At 49.8% G+C, this 20400-nt stretch overlaps 1 long non-coding RNA gene across 3 annotated transcripts in view; it reads right to left on the bottom strand.

Annotated features, from left to right (window-relative positions):
• The window catches only part of LOC142302985 (uncharacterized), a 70297-nt gene that overhangs the window by 32089 nt on the left and 17808 nt on the right, over nt 1-20400 (bottom strand). For 2 of the 3 annotated variants that reach the window (XR_012752979.1, XR_012752980.1), the window contains exon 1: nt 10268-10606. The exons of the other annotated variant lie outside the window; for it this stretch is intronic. This is a non-coding gene — a long non-coding RNA (uncharacterized LOC142302985). Of the gene's footprint in view, nt 1-10267; nt 10607-20400 lie in introns of those variants that run through there. 3 annotated transcript variants of the gene reach the window in all.

Raw genomic sequence — 20400 nt, 5'->3', positions numbered from 1 at the left:
AGCATGGACAGGGACGTTACATGTCGCTGACTGGCCACTGGGTAACTATGGTGATAGATGGTGAAGGGTCTGCTGCACAAGTCTTGCCGTCCCCACGACTTGTGTGTCAATCCTCTGTCTGTCCAAGTTCCGCCACTGCTTCTGCATCCTCCACCTCATCTGGGTCCTCCACCTCCGCCCCAAGCCTGCCTGGTCAGGCCACCAGCGTTCTCACTGCGCAGAAGGAATCATGCACCCCTCATTACTATGCTGGCAGCAGAGCGCAACGGCATCAGGCGGTCTTTAGCTTGACATGTCTTGGGAATAAGAGTCACACAGCGGCTGAGTTGTGGGAAGCTCTGCGGTCCGAGTTTAATAAATGGTTGTCTCCACTCAACCTGCAGCCTGGTAAGGCCGTGTGCGACAATGCTGCAAACCTGGGTGCGGCCCTTCGCCTGGGCAAGGTGACACACGTACCTTGTATGGCTCACGTGTTGAACCTTGTCGTGCAGCAATTTTTAACACACTATCCCGGCCTAGATGGCCTTCTGAACAGGGCACGAAAACTGTCTGCTCACTTCCGCCGTTCAAGCGCCGCAGCTGAGCGACTTGCATCGCTCCAGAAGTCTTTCGGCCTGCCGGTTCATCGCCTGAAATGCGATGTGGCGACACGCTGGAATTCAACTCTCCACATGTTACAGCGACTGTGGCAGCACCGGCGAGCCCTGGTGCAATACGTCATGATGTATAGCCTGGGCCAACGAGATGCAGAAGTGGGGCAGATCACCCTGATGGAGTGGTCTCAGATCAAGGACCTATGCACCCTTCTGCACAGTTTCGACATGGCGACGAATATGTTTAGCGCTGACAATGCCATTATCAGCATGACGATTCCAGTCATTTACATGCTGGAGCACACGCTAAACACTATTCGGAGTCAGGGGGTGGGACAACAGGAAGGGGAGGAACTACAGGAGGATTCATATGCGCAAGACACAACAACATCACCAAGGTCCAGACGTTCATCATCACCAAGGCGCCAGGCATGGGACCATGGGGGACAGGGATCAACAAGGGCGCATGGTAGCAGGCGAGATGTTGAGGAAGGTGCAGGAGGACATGAAGATATGGAGGACGAACTGTCCATGGACATGGAAGACTCAGCAGATGAGGGGGACCTTGGTCAAATTTCAGTTGAAAGAGGTTGGGGGGAGATGTCAGAGGAAGAAAGAACGGTTAGCACCTCTATGCCACAAACACAGCGTGGACTTGGTCCGCATGGCTGCGCACGACACATGAGCGCCTTCTTGTTGCACTACCTCCAACATGACCCTCGTATTGTCAAAATTAGAAGTGATGATGACTACTGGCTTGCGACACTATTAGATCCCTGGTACAAGTCCAAATTTTGTGACATTATTCCAGCCATAGAAAGGGACGCACGTATGCAGAAGTATCAGCAGAAGCTGTTACTCGATCTTAGCTCGGCTTTTCCACCAAACAACCGTGCAGGTGCAGGGAGTGAATCTCCCAGTTGTAACTTGCCAAACACGGGACAGTCTCGTCATCTTCAACAGTCTACCCGTACCAGTAGGACCGTATCTGGTGCCGGTAACAGCAATTTTATGGAATCTTTTCATAATTTTTTTAGACCCTCCTTTGCAAGGCCACCAGAGACAACAAGTCTGACACATAGTCAACGGCTGGAGAGGATGATACAGGAGTATCTCCAAATGAACATCGATGCCATGACTTTGCAAATGGAGCCTTGCTCATTTTGTGCTTCAAATCTAGAAAAATGGCCAGAGCTCTCCAGTTACGCCTTGGAGATTTTGTCGTGTCCAGCTGCCAGCGTTGTCTCTGAACGTGTCTTCAGTGCTGCTGGGTGTGTGCTGACAGATAAGCGCACGCGTCTGTCCAGTGACAATGTGGACAGACTGACGTTCATCCAAATGAACAAGTCATGGATCCAGAAGGAATTTACTACCCCTGTGTCATCCTGGGGAGAGTAAATGCTTGTGGATTTGGAATGTGCTTGATGCAAATCAAAACATCCTGTTTGCAACTAGGGCACAAGTGCTGCCACTGATGGGGTGTCTGTGTGCCCAATTTTTGGAAAAAAGGTAGACTCCGCTTGGAGTAACCCTTGCTTGCTGTGTTTTTTAAAAATGATACAAGATGAACAGATCTGAAGGCAAGATGAAGGCAACATCATGTCTCCGCCTGCACTTTCCTCACAAACCTGCATTTTTCCAGGGACACCCTACTCAACACCGTCTACAGACAGCAGCCAGATCTCTGTCCCTCAGATGTGGTCAAATAAAAGGCCACTTACTGCGACCCATGACAAAGCTAAGTGGTTGACTCTATCCCTCTATAAGCTGTTGGCTACCGAAATGCTGCCTTTCCGCCTAGTGGACACACAGGATTTTACAGACCTTATGTCTGTCGCTGTGCCCCACTACCAGATGCCCAATCACCACTGCTTCTCCAAGAAAAGCATGCCCGCGCTATACCAGCATGTCGCACACAACATCACCACTTCCTTGAGAAAATCTGTGTGCGACAGGGTGCATTTCAACACAGATACTTGGACCAGTAAGCATAGACAGGGTCATTACATGTCACTGACTGGCCACTGGCAAACTATGGTGAGAGATGGAGAAGGGTCTGCTGTACAAGTCTTGCCGTCCCCACGAGTTGTTTCAATCCTTCTTCTGTATGTAGAAGTTAATACACTGCTTCTGCCTCTTCAACCTCATGTGGGTCCTCCACCTTGGCGCAAACCCTGTGTGGTCAGGCCACCCTTCCTTGTAACTGCGCACAAGGACTACCACACACCTCCTTACTATGCTGGCAGCAGAGCTCAATGCCATCAGGCGGTCAAAGTTTTACTTTGAAATGTATGGGAAATGTGAGTCACACCGCTATTCCAGAGAATAGTAGTTAGGCAGGGTCAAAACATTAATTGAGGAACAGAATGGGACGGCCAGGACTTAATCAGAAAACAAGCAGAGGTGAAATGCGGATCGGCCAACAAGGTACATAAACAGCAAGCAGGAAAAGTAGTCAGGTAACAAGCACACAAAATCATAAAACTGAACTGGGGGTAAAAGTAACCAGAGGTTCATAGCTATGTCTGGCAGTGGTCTGCAGACAGGATGGGCATAAAAAAGGGTGTGGTGTCTTCCCATTGGTTGTAGCTGAATGATGGTATTTCATCTGTGAGATACCCACCAGCTACATTCAGCCAGAGATTCTGCATCTGTCAAGGTAATGCAGCCCAGTAGGTGAGCATAACCTGCGTCCACCTGCGCCGCTGGCATCGACTCCTCTCCCATCATCAGCACTATTCATGAAAGGAACACGTTGTCACCTGGCGACCGGAGTACAAATTGACGGAGCGGACTCCGTTGGTGACTTAACAGCCGTGTGCGGCAATGATGCAAACCTGGCTGCGGGCCATCCTCAGGGCAATGTGACACACGTGCCTTGTATGGCTCACGTGTTGAATCTGATTCTCCAGCAATTTTTAAAACACCATCACGGCCTACATGGCCTTGTGCAGCGTGCACGCTCGCTATGTGCTCACTTCCATCGTGCGCACACAGCAGCTCAACAACTTTCATCACTCCGGAAGTCTTAGGGTCTGGCAGTTAAACGCCGGAAATGCGATGTTCCGACACGCAGGAATTGGAATCTGCACATGTTGCAGCGTGTGTGGCAGCACCGCAGAGCCCTGCTGCAATACGTTATGACATATATCCTGGGATAACTTGATCCAGAGGTGGTGCAGATCACTCTGCTGGAGTGGTGTCAGATCAAGGACCTATGCACCCTGCTACACAGTTTACAAATGTCGACGAAGATGTTTAGCACTGGCAATGCCATTCTCAGCGTGACAATTCTGGTCATCTACATGATGGAGCACACTGTAATTATTATTCGGAGTCAGGTGTTGGGACAAGAGGAAGGGGAGGAAGTACAGGAGGAGTCATATGCGGAAGGGATAACAAGATCTACGAGGTCCAGATGGTCAGCGGCACCTATGCGGCAGTCATGGTGAGGGAGAGGGATTAACAAGGGCGCATAGTATCAGCAAAAAGTGTTGATGAAAGTGCAGGAGCCCATGAAGAAATGGAGGACGAACTGGCGATGGGCATGGAAGACTCAGCAGATGAGTGAGAGCTTGCTCACATTTCGGTTGTGCGAGGTTGTGGGGAGAGGGCAGAGGAAGGAGGCACGATTCTCACCTCTCTGCCACCAACACACCAAGGACTTGGTCCTCCTGGATGCACAAGACACATGAGCGCCTTCTTGCTGCACTACCTACAACATGACCCTCGGATTGTATGAATTACAAGTCATGCTGACTAGTGGGTTGCCACACTGTTACATCCCCGGTACAAGACAAAATTTGGTGAAATAATTCCTGCCATAGAAATGGACGCACGTGTACAGGAGTATCTTCAGAAGGTGTTACGCAATCTTAGATCTGCTTTTCCACTAAACACCAGTGCTGCACAGAGTGAATCTCAACGCTTTGTCATGGATAGGAGGAAATGGGCTTTTACTTGTCCACATCGGAGGGACCGAGGGATGGCTGCTGTGCTGAGATGGCGTTGAGTACGGTGTCCCTGCACAGTTGCACTTTTGGTCATATCCCAAAATGAGTTGAAAAAGGACAGATGCGGGTGGAAAGGGGAACAGGTGTGTTGGAAAAGGGAAAAAAGTTTTTGTCCGTGGGTTTGGTGGTTAAGCAACAGTAACATTTGATGAAGAAACACCATCTGTTACAGTGGGACTGGCAGATTTGGATAAGGTGGTATATACTATGTTACCGCTATATAATGAAAATTAATAAGAAAAGAAAGAGAAAGGTATATATCCCCATCAGCAGTCAGTGTCCACCGTGCTCCCTGATGGAAAAGGAGAGGTTGGCAACTGGAAGGTTTGGTGGAGGATACAGAGCTGTGTGGCTATGAAACTAATAGTAGCCTGAACCAAGTTAGACGCCACTCGGATCTGGAGACTGGGAGCCCTGTTAGCGTCACAGGGTCCACATGCCCACCCAGCCCAGGAACTCCCTGTTAACAACACAGGGGCCATTGAGTACGCTGACCGTGTGCGTAGGGGCACACCTGTGGACAGCAGGCGCATCAGCAGCAGCAGGCCTGTTAATGCCACTGGGCTGCACAAGCAGGACTTGTAGGACAGGAGCTGGTCTTAACCGTTCTGCGTTACCAACTGTGGTGGCGGCCTGCATCCACCACCCTATCCCTGCCTACCTCTGGCCTAAAGCCGCAATGGGTTCAACACATGGAGGTGTGCTCTTTCGGAGCATAATAGAAGACTGCGCACCTCCTTGTTGTCTCCAGCCCCTTTTATAACCTGGGTCCGCCCCAAACCAGGGTGGACCACAATGCACCTCCTGGAGACAAAAGTAGAGTGACACGTCATGAGTGGCATAACTAGCGTCCTATTTGGAACCGCAACTTCAATGATGACCTCATGGCTGCCATGACCCAAACACCTCACCAGTCATAGTCTGACCATCAATAATGCGGTGACAAGTCATAGGGGCGGGCCTCTGCAAGCCATTTGGGAGGACACCTGATGCCCTGTGGTCTATATGGGACCCCCACATCAGGGGCAGGGCCAAAGAGTTCATTACCGGACCTAGTCTCTGATGCAGTAAGTTCCTGAGCATGCTCAGTAGCATGAAATACAGTCTCTGAAAAAAGACTATCAGCTTTAGCATGGTGTCTATGCCCAAAACAGGACTTAGACCCGGCACGGAATGCAAGTACCTGTGCAAAGAGGCTTTTCACACTTAGTGTGGGAGCATGCGCTGTATCCCGAAAAGAAGACTTAGCGTCAGGAATAACACAGTCAGGCTGAGCATACTCACTAGGCGAAACACTGTAATTATGCTGCAGCTGGGGTACATCGGCACACGCATGCGCACTAGCTGCCTCTCCACACTTACACGTGGAGGGGAAATTGCTCTTGGAGATGCTGTCTATGAACAGAAGGAAAAGCTAAAGGAAGCCTGACTTTCTATCCCTCCGAATTATCAAATGCAGCAATGAATTCCATGAGTTTGCTATAACATTAGCGTAGCAAAATGTGCATGAGGGTGTCATGTAGAGGTGCTAGAAATAGCTTGTCACCAGTGGGGCACTAATGGAATACAACAGCCAGTTCTATGATGCCACTAAATGGCAGTATTTTGTGCTATCATTATAGCTTATTAAAAACAGAGCACGAGGTTGTCATGCAGAGGTGCTGGGCATAGATTTGCAGTAGTGTGAATAGACAAAAGTACAACAGCCACGTTTAGGATACAACTAGGTACACTGAGTGTTTGCTAGTATAATGGCTGAGTTTAAAAAAGTTGGAGTGTGCAATGCAGGCAGACGTGCTGCAAATAACGTTCCAATACTGTGAATTGACAAAAGTACAATAGCCACGTATAGGATGCCACTAGGTACACTGAGTGTTTGCTAGTATAATGGCTTCGTTATAATTTGTTGGAGTGTGCAATGCAGGCAGATGTGCTCTGCAAATGTCTTGGCACTAGTGGGACTATAGCAAAGTCCAATAGCCACGTATAGGATGCCACTAGGTACACTGAGTGTTTGCTAGTATAATGGCTTAGTTATAATGAGTTGGAGTGTGCAGAGGACAGGAGGGCACAGTGGCAGGATTGTGGTGCTCTGGGTAGAGGAATGGAAGCCTGCCTTTCTATCCCTCCTAATGGTGAAATGCAGCGAGGAAATCCCTGACCTTGGCTACACAGACGCTGTCGCTGTTTTCAGGACCTGTCACCTATGGCTCTGACCCTGCCGGTACGAGCCCTTAAAAGGACTGCTATAAAGTGCTCTCCCTAAGCTGTCTAACGCTGTGTATGGAGCGTATACAGCTGTATCGGCGATAGGACTCAGGACGGAGCTGCGACAGTGATGTCTGACACCAAAGACGCAGAAGGCAGATAATGGCGTCCTGGAGGAAAATGTCCGGTTTTATAATGCAGGGACATGTGACATGGACATCCTATCACACATGCCGTTGCTTCTCTGGCTAAAAGTCCACTTAGCTGTGTGTGTGTCTGGGATTGGCTGACATGCTGGCCCTCCCCACTACACGCGCGCGCTTAGGGAAGGAAGACAAGGAAAAAAAAAAAAAAATGGCGATCGCCATTATAGAAACAGCAGTGATCTGAAGGCGCTGTTCCCGCACACTATACACTGAAATGTCATAATAGTGTGAGTCACAGAGTGACTTACACTATTACAGCGGAAAGCCAGCAAGGATTTAGCTGGTTTTTTGCTTCTAGAACCATTCTCGAACGTTTCTAGAACTATCGAGCTTTTGCAAAAAGCTCGAGTTCTAGTTCGATCTAGAACAGGCCCCAAAATCACTCAAGCCGCGAACTGGAGAACCTCGAACCACGAACCGCGCTCAACTCTAATTAGGAGCTATGCAGCCCACCAAGGGGACTGATGATGAAACTCCGGTAGAAAGAATGTCTAACAGAAAAAAGTGTAAAAGTAAGGAGAAATGTAAGAAAATGAAGGGAAGATGTGGAGAGCAGGGGCACCAGTGCCGAACATAGCAGCAATTAGGAGTGAACAGCCCAGATGCATAAGCCTGTAAATACAGGGAATGCCAAAGGTAAAAAGGGGGAAAATAATGTGCTGCTATGTTGGGCAGTGGCGCGACCGCAAGGGAGCAATGCAGAAAAAGTGATGAAAAAAAGGGTGAATGACAAGGAGGAAAATAGAGGTGCAAAATGCCCAATTAAAGCCGGAGAAATTACCTAATGACTGGCAGGACAGGGAGGTGGAATGGAGACTTCAACGTCCGTTTCGCTTTAGGCGCTTTTTCAAGAAGGTGATGTGTTTGAGAGTGCCGACGCCATATAAGGAGTCAAGCACAGGTGTATTGAATCATGTTAATATCCAGGCCGCTAGTGCGCATGCGCCGGCGGCGGAGGCCAGAGATCGGAGCAGAACAACAGACCACCATATAGAGGGCGCATGCGCGAAAGAGCGGACGTCTCCACAACTCCCGCGCATGCGTCCAAAGTGGGCAGCGTCACGCAACCGACCTCCAGCAATCAGCCTGCCGGCAGACGCGCGCGGTCGTACAGTAAGAATCAAACAATAAATTGTATATGGAAACATAAAGCATTGGGGCACAGAAACCACATTAATAACTAAGTACGCCATATAAAGTTAACGATGACGGTAACAGCAACCGGAGATGGATCCAATCTTTGCAGAATTTCAAGGATCCACCAATAGGGAGAGAGTAGGGATGAAAAAACCGTAGAGGTGTCATGGCCACAATTTAAAAGGAGGAAGAATTACCTATATGTGAATCATATACAAAATAGAAAAGAAGAAAAATATTAACATGAGACAAAATTAAAAACAACATAAAAACAACAACAATTGCGTTCACTTCGGTGGTGCAACATGATGTACAGGGACAATATAATAGACAAAAGATATATGTAATCAGTTCAATACATGATGACATACAGTATTCATAAGGGAAATGCCCCAATGGGGCCAGAAGAACAGTCCAGATGCAAACATGGAAAAAGGGAGGGGAGATAAATAGAAACGTATATAAAAAATGATGGGAATTAAAGGAAAGGGGAGTAACTGACCGTCTCATTAAGACCATGGGGGACCAGGGTGTTTAGGGAGACAATCCACTTGGACTCCCGTTGTGCGAGAGTCTTACGCAGATTGCCGCCCCGGACTCCCCCGTGGACTAAGTCAATACCTCGAACCTTTAGAAGCTTGGCATCACATGCATGATACCTGCGAAAATGGCGGGGGAGTGTCTAAGGTAAAGAATATTCTTACTGGTAGGAATTTTGTGAGCACCAATACAGGGCAAATGTCTTCAATCAAATCATTCATAAATTGCCGTACTGTTGGAGTCGTCTACAAAGCCACATGTTCCTGCTCAGTTGAATATGTGGGGAAGACCAAACGAGAATTGAGACGCAGAGTAGGGGAACACCTACGTGACATTACAAACAAAAGGGATAGCCCTCTCTCAAAACATGTCAATTCCATACATGCAGGAAGTACAAAGGGTCTAACGTTTATGGGCATAGAATCGATCAAACCACCTGTTAGAGGTGGCAACTGGGATAAGTATCTCCTTCAGAGGGAGGCCTACTGGATCTATACCTTTAAGACTCAGGTTCCTTTGGGTTTGAATGAAACCCTTACCTTTGGTTGTTTTCTATAATAGGGTAATGTAGGGGCAACTTAGGGAGAGACGACGTTGAGTGGGGGGCGCCATGACGTGACGGTAGGGTGCCAACCTCCGCGGCCAGGAAGTGTTACGGTTGCTGTGGCTCTGGAGACTATGTCTGGATTTCTTGCTACTGCACATGTGCAAGCGCTGGAGACTAAAGGCTACTTTACACACTGCGATATCGGTCCTAATATCGCTAGTGTGGGTACCCGCCCCCATCTGTTGCGCGATACGGGCATATCGCTGCCCGTGCCGCACAACATCGCCCACAGCCGTCACACATACTTACCTGTCCGGCGACGTCGCTGTGACCGGCGAACCGCCTCCTTTCTAAGGGGGCGGTCCGTGCAGCGTCACAGCGACGTCACTGAAACGTCACTGAACCGCCGCCCAATAGCAGCGGAGGGGCGGAGATGAGCGGGACGTAACATCCCGCCTACCTCCTTCCTTCCGCATAGCAGCCGGGAGGCAGGTAAGGGGAGCTTCCTCGTTCCTGCGGCGTCACACGCAGCGATGTGTGCTGCCGCAGGAACGAGGAACAACCTCGTTACTGCTGCAGTAACGAGATTTGAGAATGGACCCCCGTGTCGCCGATTAGCGATTTTCCACGTTTTTGCAACGATGCAAAATCGCTTATCGATGTCACACGCAACGGCATCGCTAATGCGGCCGGATGTGCGTCACGAATTCCGTGACCCCAACGACTCCGCATTAGCGATGTCGCAGCGTGTAAAGCCCGCTTAAGTCCTATCTTGGAAAAAAGGAGCCAGCACGATCTGAAATTGGCATGCATCATATAAAAAGTGAAAATTCACAGATTTATTCCAACTGTACTATAATAAAAAAATGAGATTTTAGCAAATAATTGATCAATTTTTTGAGCCACCCCTGCCAACGTCACGGCAAATCTCAATAGGAGGGTCCTACTCTATATTCTGTATTTCATGTGCCATGCGGCCTCCTAGATAAAGTTAAAAGCAGAACCATAATGGAGCACACATACCTGTAACCTGTATATAGCCGCTTCCATGTTGCAAAAAAGGCACTTGTGGATAGAGACCAGCCCAGGTCCCAGCATGTGGAGCAAGCCCTACACATATCAGGACTATATCAGAACTGACTCTCCCAGTGCCAGACAGCAACCATTGATAAAGGCGGACCAGATCCAAGAATGGTGCTTAATTAGCATTGCCTGTGGAAAGGGTGAGGTAACTGAATGTGAACAGCTACCAACAGGAGGAATACATAGCAAACCAAAATCAGGCGTGCATGGTACAGTGATGGTCAGTCACCAGAATTGTAGCATAACTACGGTCAAAACAGAGAAAAGTCCTATCTTGGAGCCATTGCACATGTGCAAGTGACATCATCGCTGACACGAGGTCACATGTCTCTGACACCTTCTAAGCTGATTGGCCACTGGTCATGTGCTTGTGACACATGGTCACATGTCTCTGACACCTTCTATGCCGATTGGTCACTGGTCATGTGCTTGTGACGCTTTGCTCGGTGATAGGCCAGCTGTTACGGGGGGCTGTCTGATAATAAAACCTAAAGGAATGTCAGACAGTCAGGGTCCACCGTGAAAAGACTCTGCTGAAGACTATGGCAGAGGATAAGGGGTATATAAGTGTGCCACTGTAAAAAATAATAGCACAAGTGCAGAGTGCAATACCTCTGTTAAACTCACAGAGGAATATAATTAGAAAATAAAGCAATTCCTCCCTTATTTGGAGGGTGTGTGGAATGGTCTCTGTTAAAGATCACAGAGACAAAAGCAGTGAGTGTGAAATGGCACCTACCTAGGTCCGTTCCTCTAGTGGTGCCAGGAGACGGACAGCAGCGTAAGCCGCACAAAGCTCCTACCTGCGTTCGCTCCACTAGTGTGCGAGGACACGAACCACTAGATATGGCACCTGCCTAGATCCGTTCCTCTAGTGGTGCCAGGAGACGAACAGCAGCATAAGCCGCACAAAGCTCCTACCTGCGTTCGCTCCACTAGTGTGCAAGGACATGAACCACTAGATATGGCACCTGCCTAGGTCCGCTCTTCTAGTGGTGCAAAAGAGACGGACAGCAGCATAAGCCGCACAAAGCTCCTACCTGCGTTCGCTCCACTAGTGTGCAAGGACATGAACCACTAGATATGGCACCTGCCTAGGTCCGCTCTTCTAGTGGTGCAAAAGAGACGGACAGCAGCATAAGCCGCACAAAGCTCCTACCTCTGTTCGCTCCCCTAGTGTGCGAAGATACGAACAACTGCCAGACGCAGTATAAGGAACGTTACCCTAGCGGCAACGTCCACCTACGAGTAGAATCACAAGGCCCAGCCGGACCATGTGCCTCAGGCACCTGCCTATGTCCACTCCACTAAGAGGTAAGGATACGGACTGCAGCCGAAGCTGTAAGGTATAAGAACGCCTCCCTGCCGGTAGCGCTCACCTAACATAGACAGAGAGATGCCTAGAGGGACGTGCACAGGGCGTCTACCCTCATGCACGAACCAAGAGGACTGAGCGCCGGGCAGCGTGCGTCAGGGTCTTATATAGACTCTGTGCCTCATCCAAGATGGAGGACACCAGAGCCAATCCGCTGCCAGAATGACAGCAATGACGTCACGCTGGCCTATCACCGAGCAAAGCGTCACAAGCACATGACCAGCGACCAATCGGCATAGAAGGTGTCAGAGACATGTGACCACGTGTCACAAGCAGATGACCAGCAGCCAACCAGCTCAGAAGGTGTCAGAGACATGTGACCTCGTGTTAGCGATGATGTCACTCGCACATGTGCAATGGCTCCAATATAGGACTTAGGCGGGCTTTGCACGCTGCGACATCAGTAACAATGTGTTACCGATGCTGCAGCGATAGTCCCGCCCCCGTCGCACGTTCGATATATAGTGAAAGCTGCCGTAGCGATTATTATCGCTACGGCAGCTTTACACACACATACCTGCCGTGCGACGTCCCTCTGGCCGGCGACACCCCTCCTTCCTTAGGGGGCGGGTCGTGCGGCGTCACAGTGACGTCACACGGCAGGCGGCCAATTGAAGCGGAGGGGCGGAGATGAGCAGGATGTAAACATCCCGCCCACCTCCGTCCTTCTCATTGCAGCCGGCGGCAGGTAAGGTGAAGTTCCTCGCTCCTGCGGCTTCATACACAGCGATGTGTGCTGCCGCAGGAGCGAGGAACAACATCGCACCTGTCGCAGCACCGGCATTATGGAAATGTCGGAGGCTGCAGCGATGATACGATAACGACGCTTTTGCGCTCGTTCATCGTATCAAAAAGGATTTGCACGTTGCGATATCGACTGCGACGCCGGATGTGCGTCACTTTCGATTTGACCCCACCGACATCGCACGTGCAATGTCGCAACGTGCAAAGCCCGCCTTAGTCTCCAGCGCTTGCACATGTGCAGTAGCAAGAAATCCAGACATAGTCTCCAGAGCCACAGCAACCGTAACACCAGTGTGACGTCATTGCTGTCATTCTGGCAGCGGATTGGCTCTGGTGTCCTCCATCTTGGATGAGGCACAAAGTCTATATAAGACCCTGACGCACGCCGCCCGGCGCTCAGTCCTCTTGGTTCATGCATGAGGGTTGACGCTCTGTGCACGTTCCTCTAGGCATCTCTCTGTCTATGTTAGGTGAGCGCTACCGGCAGGGTAGCGTTCTTATACCTTACAGCTTCGGCTGCAGTCCGTATCCTTACCTCTTAGTGGAGTGGACATAGGCAGGTGCCTGAGGCACATGGTCCGGCTGGGCCTTGTGATTCTACTCGTAGGTGGACGTTGCCGCTAGGGTAACGTTCCTTATACTGCGTCTGGCAGTTGTTCGTATCCTCGCACACTAGGGGAGTGAACAGAGGTAGGAGCTTTGTGCGGCTTATGCTGCTGTCCGTCTCTTTTGCTCCACTAGAAGAGCGGACCTAGGCAGGTGCCATATCTAGTGGTTCCTGTCATCGCACACTAGTGGAGCGAACGCAGGTAGGAGCTTTGTGCGGCTTACGCTGCTGTCCGTCTCTTTTGCTCCACTAGAAGAGCGGACCTAGGCAGGTGCCATATCTAGTGGTTCGTGTCCTCGCACACTAATGGAGCGAACGCAGGTAGGAGCTTTGTGCGGCTTACGCTGCTGTCCGTCTCCTGGCACCACTAGAGGAACGGACCTAGGTAGGTGCCATTTCACACTCACTGCTTTTGTCTCTGTGATCTTTAACAGAGACCATTCCACACACCCTCCAAGTAAGGGAGGAATTGCTTTATTTTCTAATTATATTCCTCTGTGAGTTTAACAGAGGTATTGCACTCTGCACTTGTGCTATTATTTTTTACAGTGGCACATTTATATACCCCTTATCCTCTGCCATAGTCTGCAGCAGAGTCTCTGCATGGTGGACCCTGACTGTCTGATATTCCTTTAGGTTTTATTATCAGACAGCCCCCCGTAACATTAGGACTGAGCCAAGGGTCTGGCAGTTATGGCAGAATATCAGCAGTTACACCGTTACATACAAGTACTTGAGTCGCGGCTCAAGAGTATAGAGGATAAACCTCAGACCATGGTGACATCTGCACATGATCCTCGACTTGCTCTACCAAACAGATATTCTGGCGATGCCAGATCATGTCGTGGTTTCATTAGTCAGTGTCAGATACACCTAGAGGTCAACTCTTCTCGCTTCTCTACGGAGAGGTCCAGAGTAGGCTTTATCATCTCCTTACTTCAGGACAAAGCCTTAGAATGGGCGACTCCCCTATGGGAGCGCTCTGATGTGGTTACTCTGAGACATCAAGACTTTCTTGATGCTCTTAAGGCGGTATTCATGGGTCCGCAGGTTACCCATGATGCGGCCCTGAGACTGTTAGATCTATCTCAGGGTTCATATCCACTAGTTCTTATGCCATTGCTTTTAGAACTCTGGAGGCAGAACTAGATTGGCCAGAGAAGGTGTTGATTCCTATCTTCTGGAGAGGGTTGGCAGGCTATGTCAAGGATGTCCTTGCTCCTCGTGAGGTCCCTGCTTCTCTGGAGGACTTGATCACATTAGCAACGAGGATCGACGTACGCCATAGGGAACGTAGACTCAAGGTCTCTTCTTCACACCCTAAGCTTCGATCTGATCGGTCTATTCCAGTTGTTGAGGCTCCACTACCATCTTCCTCAGCATCTGAAACATCTCCCACTCCTATGGAGTTAGGTCATACGTCTTCCAGACTACGCAGGTCTGGTCCTCCTATATGTTACGTATGTCGTCAGGCTGGGCACTATGCCAACAAGTGTCCTAGCTGTCAGGGAAACTCCCAGGCCTAGTAACCATTAGAGGGGGGTTACTAGAGACGTCTTCTGCACCCTCTAAGTGTAGTATCCCAGGTCAGCTCTCATTCTCTGAGAATACATGGCCTATTATGGCTTTTGTGGATTCCGGAGCTGACGGGACTTTTGTATCCTCAGGATTTGTAAAGAGACACAATATTCCCTCTATCATGTTAGAGGCGCCTATTCCTGTCCGTGTTGTTAATGGGACTATGTTGTCTGACTCCATTACATTGAGGACAGTTCCCTTGCGCCTTTCCCTGTCTCAGGGTCACATAGAGGAGATTTCTTTTCTTGTTTTGCCTGAGGGTATAGACGACGTCCTTCTGGGTCTTCCATGGCTTCGGACTCATGCTCCTCACATTGACTGGGAGTCTGACAGCATTATTAGTTGGGGTTCGAAATGTCAGTCCCGATGTCTTCCCTTACCACCTAAGGTCATTGCGGTTGCATCTACTGATCTCTCTCCCATACCTACACCCTATTTGGATTTCGCTGACGTGTTCTCCAAACAGGATGCTGAGGTTCTTCCACCCCATAGGCCGTATGACTGTGCCATAGACCTTATTCCAGGTTCGGTTCCACCTAAGGGCAGGGTTTACCCCCTGTCGATACCTGAGTCGGAGGCCATGTCGACCTATATAAGAGAGAGTTTAGAGAAGGGGTTCATTCGTAAGTCTGTCTCTCCCGCGGGAGCTGGTTTTTTCTTTGTTCGGAAGAAAGAGGGTGATTTGCGTCCCTGCATAGATTACAGGGGTCTCAACGCAATCACAATAAAGAACAAATACCCGTTACCTTTAATTTCGGAGCTCTTTGACAGACTGAGGGGAGCTCAGGTTTTTACGAAGTTGGATCTGCGGGGTGCGTATAACTTGGTACGAATTCGAGAGGGTGACGAATGGAAGACCGCTTTTAACACCCGAGATGGTCACTATGAATACCTCGTCATGCCTTTTGGTTTATGTAATGCACCCGCAGTATTTCAGGACTTCGTAAATTATGTATTCAGGGATTTACTGTTATCCTCAGTCGTGGTGTATCTGGACGACATCCTGATTTTTTCTCCTGATCTGGAAACTCATCGTCAGGATGTCGTTCGTGTCCTTTCCCGTTTAAGGGAGCACTCATTGTTTGCTAAACTCGAGAAATGTGTATTCGAGCAGTCATCCTTGCCTTTTTTGGGCTACATTATCTCACAAGAGGGTCTGGCTATGGATCCTGCGAAGCTCTCTGCTGTCCTGCAATGGTCCGAACCTCATTCCTTGAAGGCGGTGCAACGCTTCTTAGGATTCATAAATTATTACAGGCAGTTCATACCCCATTTCTCTACTTTGGTGGCCCCTTTGGTGGCCTTGACTAAGAAAGGTGCTAATCCAAAAGTCTGGTCTACTGAGACATCCCAGGCTTTTGAGGCAGTAAAAAGACACTTTTCAACTGCCCCCGTTCTTCAAAGACCCAATGAGAATAAGCCCTTCCTCTTGGAGGTTGATGCCTCTTCAGTGGGTGCTGGTGCGGTCTTGTATCAAAAGAACGGTGCAGGTAGAAAAAGGCCGTGTTTCTTCTTTGCTAAAACCTTTTCACCGGCAGAGAGAAACTATACCATTGGGGATAGGGAACTGCTCGCCCTGAGATTAGCCTTGGAGGAGTGGCGTCACTTGCTGGAAGGAGCGAAACATCCTTTCCAGGTCTATACAGACCATAAGAATCTGACGTACTTACAAACCGCTCAGCGTCTGAATCCTCGCCAAGCCCGCTGGTCCTTGTTTTTCTCCCGCTTTCACTTCTCCATCAACTATCTGTCTGGGAGTAAGAATAACAAGGCAGACGCCCTGTCTCGCTCTATGGTTTCTACCCAGGAAGAGATTGACGAACCTCGTCTTATCCTTCCCTCCAGGGTTTTTCATACGCTATCCCCTGTGACGTTAGACCAAATCCCACCGGGCAAGACCTTTGTGCCGCCTGATCGACAGAATGATATACTGTCGTGGGCCCACACCTCAAAGGTGGGTGGGCATTTTGGTATTAGGCGGACACGAGAGTTACTGGAGAGGTGGTATTGGTGGCCACACTTAGCCAGCCACGTCAAGAGATATGTCAGTTCCTGCTACTCGTGTGCTCGCAACCGTCCATTACGGCAGAGACCGGCTGGGCTCTTGCATCCTTTACCAGTGCTAGATAGATCATGGGAGGTGGTAGGCATGGACTTTGTGGGTGATCTTCCGTGTTCACAGGGACATAGATTTGTGTGGGTCATTACGGACCATTTCTCCCGGATGGTTCATCTCGTACCGTTATCGAGAATCCCGTCTTCCAGGGTATTAGCCAAACTATTCCTCAAGCATGTCTTTAGGCTTCACGGGATGCCAGATCGTATCATTTGTGATAGAGGCCCGCAATTTGCTTCCCGTTTCTGGCGAGATCTTTGTAGCCTTCTGCAAATTGAGTTGAATCTCTCTTCGGCATACCATCCGGAGACCAATGGTTTGGTTGAGCGTACCAATCAATCCATGATTATATACCTTCGACACTTTGTTGCTGAGAACCACGATAACTGGTCCTCCCTCCTACCCTGGGCAGAATTTGCCCTTAACAATTCGCTGGCTGAGGCCACTGGGCAGACACCATTCGTACTCAATAATGGGCAACACCCTAGGGTACCGGTACCGTTTCCCGCTGCTGAACCTTCTCCTCTTGTGGCCGACTGGGCAACTAATGCCAGAGAGGTTTGGGATCGGACTCAAGAGTCGATCGAAGCAGCTAAGGACCGTATGAAGATGGTGTCCGATCGGTTTCGTCGCCCGGCTCCTGTCTTTTCTCCAGGGGATTTTGTGTGGCTCTCTGCAAAACACGTGAAACTTAGAGTGAGCTCTGTCAAATTTGCTCCTCGCTTCCTGGGTCCTTATGAGGTTCTTCGACAGGTAAATCCTGTAGTCTACCAATTGAAGTTACCCGTCCATCTTAGGATCCATGACAAATTCCATGTTTCACTGCTAAAGCCGGCTATTTTACCTCACGCTCATGAAGCGCACTCTCCTGCCTCTGATTCCTCTCGCTCTAGCTATGAGGTACGAGCCATAGTTGGTTCTAAGGTGGTTAGAGGGCGCAGGTTCTTCTTGATAGATTGGGAGGGCTATGGCCCGGAACATCGCTCTTGGGAGCCTGAGGAGGCTGTCCATGCTCCCGACTTAGTTGCCGATTACCTGCGTCGCCGGGAGGGGGGCTCTTGAGGGGGAGGTACTGTTACGGTTGCTGTGGCTCTGGAGACTATGTCCGGATTTCTTGCTACTGCACATGTGCAAGCGCTGGAGACTAAGTCCTATCTTGGAGCCATTGCACATGTGCTGGTGACATCATCGCTGACACAAAGTCACATGTCTCTGACACCTTCTAAGCTGATTGGCCGCTGGTCATGTGCTTGTGGCACGTGGTCACATGTCTCTGACACCTTCTATGCCGATTGGTCGCTGGTCATGTGCTTGTGACGCTTTGCTCGGTGATAGGCCAGCGTGACGTCATTGCTGTCATTCTGGCAGCGGATTGGCTCTGCTGTCCTCCATCTTGGATGAGGCACAGAGTCTATATAAGACCCTGACGCACGCTGCCCGGCGCTCAGTCCTCTTGGTTCATGCATGAGGGTAGACGCCCTGTGCACGTCCCTCTAGCCATCTCTCTGTCTATGTTAGGTGAGCGCTACCGGCAGGGTTGCGTTCTTATACCTTACAGCTTCGGCTGCAGTCCGTATCCTTACCTCTTAGTGGAGTGGACATAGGCAGGTGCCTGAGGCACATGGTCCGGCTGGGTCTTGTGATTCTACTAGTAGGTGGACGTTGCCGCTAGGGTAACGTTCCTTATACTGCGTCTGGCAGTTGTTCGTATCTTCGCACACTAGTGGCGCGAACGCAGGTAGGAGCTTTGTGCGGCTTACGCTGCTGTCCGTCTCTTTTGCACCACTAGAAGAGCGGACCTAGGCAGGTGCCATATCTAGTGGTTCGTGTCCTCGCACACTAGTGGAGCGAACGCAGGTAGGAGCTTTGTGCGGCTTACGCTGCTGTCCGTCTCCTGGCACCACTAGAGGAACGGACCTAGGTAGGTGCCATTTCACACTCACTGCTTTTGTCTCTGTGATCTTTAACAGAGACCATTCCACACGCCCTCCAAGTAAGGGAGGAATTGCTTTATTTTCTAATTATATTCCTCTGTGAGTTTAACAGAGGTATTGCACTCTGCACTTGTGCTACTACTATTTACAGTGGCACACTTATATACCCCTTATCCTCTGCCATAGTCTGCAGCAGAGTCTTTGCACGGTGGACCCTGACTGTCTGACATTCCTTTAGGTTTATTATCAGACAGCCCCCCCGTAACAGGAAGGGTAAGTCTCTAGTATGGAGTAAGGGCTATTGAGGCATGTTTTATGAGACCGCCAGATCCCGAACTCATTGTCCTTCTGATTAGAGAACCTTCCAGCTCTATCTTTGCCCTAAATAAGACGGTTCCCTATACTCGGTTTTTCTCTGTTACGCCAGTCCCTGTAGGATCGCGCCAAAAAATACCAATAAGATATTCTGTTTCCTATCAGGAACAGCTGGTGAGACAGTGAACCCCGTCATATAGTTAATCCCGATCACTATGTGAGACCTTATAATCTTTACCACCCTGAATGCGGTTTCTTGTAACCTATTGCACACTGGGCTGTTACCCATATAAATTGATCCAGGCATAATGGATTTATATAATTAAGGACGTCATGCTGTTTCTTTTGGAGATTATTTTTCTTTTGCTTAGCAAAGTAATGCTGACAGGATGGAGTGTGGGGAGACGTATCTGTAATGCAAGGTCAGGTGACGGGTCACATAAGTAGCAACAATGCCCAGCGATACCTGGTTTCTTTATATGTTGCCATGTGACTGGTCACGTGGCTGCTCGTAGCGCCCCCCCCTCCACACGTAACGCGGAAGTATATGGTTGCCTGGCATTTGGATGGCACCGTAGGAGCTCCGCCCCCTGCCTGTGATCTGAAAAGGTGGGCGTCTTACGAGAAATAGGAACGCCCAGCAGTACATGACGTGATGGATGATGCCTGAGGTCACGTGATGATGATGCGTCACTACGTAACCAGTCACGTGGCCGTTTGTAACGACCCCCTCCGCACGTAATTCGGAAGTGTATATCATCCACTTAAGAATATGGCTGATATTGCATAGGTTCTGCCCCCGGTCTGAATGTAATGTGGGCGTTTTGTAAGATACAGCAATACTCAGTGGTACAGGACTGCTGTGATATGATGGCCGGCGCTTTGAGTCATGTGGCGATGATGTGTTGCCATATGACGCATCATGTGACCGCCTGTAATGCCCCCTTCAGCACATAATGCGGAGGTAAACGGTGCCCTGCTTGTCATATGGACGGCCCTATCTTCGCTCCGCCTCTTGTTTATGACGTGCGATATGGGCGTTACATTAGTAATATGAAATTGGGTCGAGCTCCAGATCACGGGCCCCAAACTTTACGTGTCATTGCTTGCTTGTCTGTTCCGGAGTCTCACCTGACTCGGACACCATTTGGTGCTATCTGCCTGTTGTGTGTCAGATGGATCCTCACTTCCCCTGTGGGTGCCTCGCCTCCCGGGTCCCTGAACTAGTGGGCATGAGATGCCATACCTCGTGATGACCACCCCAGCACCTACCCTAGCCTGGTCCCAGTGACACAACCTTTATGCTATGTGTTGCTTGAGTATGGTTGTGATTGTTACCGGTGACGACCTCCTCCGTATCTGTGATGAATACTGCACCTCAGGTGAGGTGCAGTACCCTGTGGC

This window comes from Anomaloglossus baeobatrachus, chromosome 1 (assembly GCF_048569485.1).
Source record: "Anomaloglossus baeobatrachus isolate aAnoBae1 chromosome 1, aAnoBae1.hap1, whole genome shotgun sequence".
Lineage (NCBI taxonomy): Eukaryota > Metazoa > Chordata > Amphibia > Anura > Aromobatidae > Anomaloglossus > Anomaloglossus baeobatrachus.
Note: the sequence above shows the minus strand (reverse complement) of the source record. Positions and strands in the feature narration are given on the sequence as shown.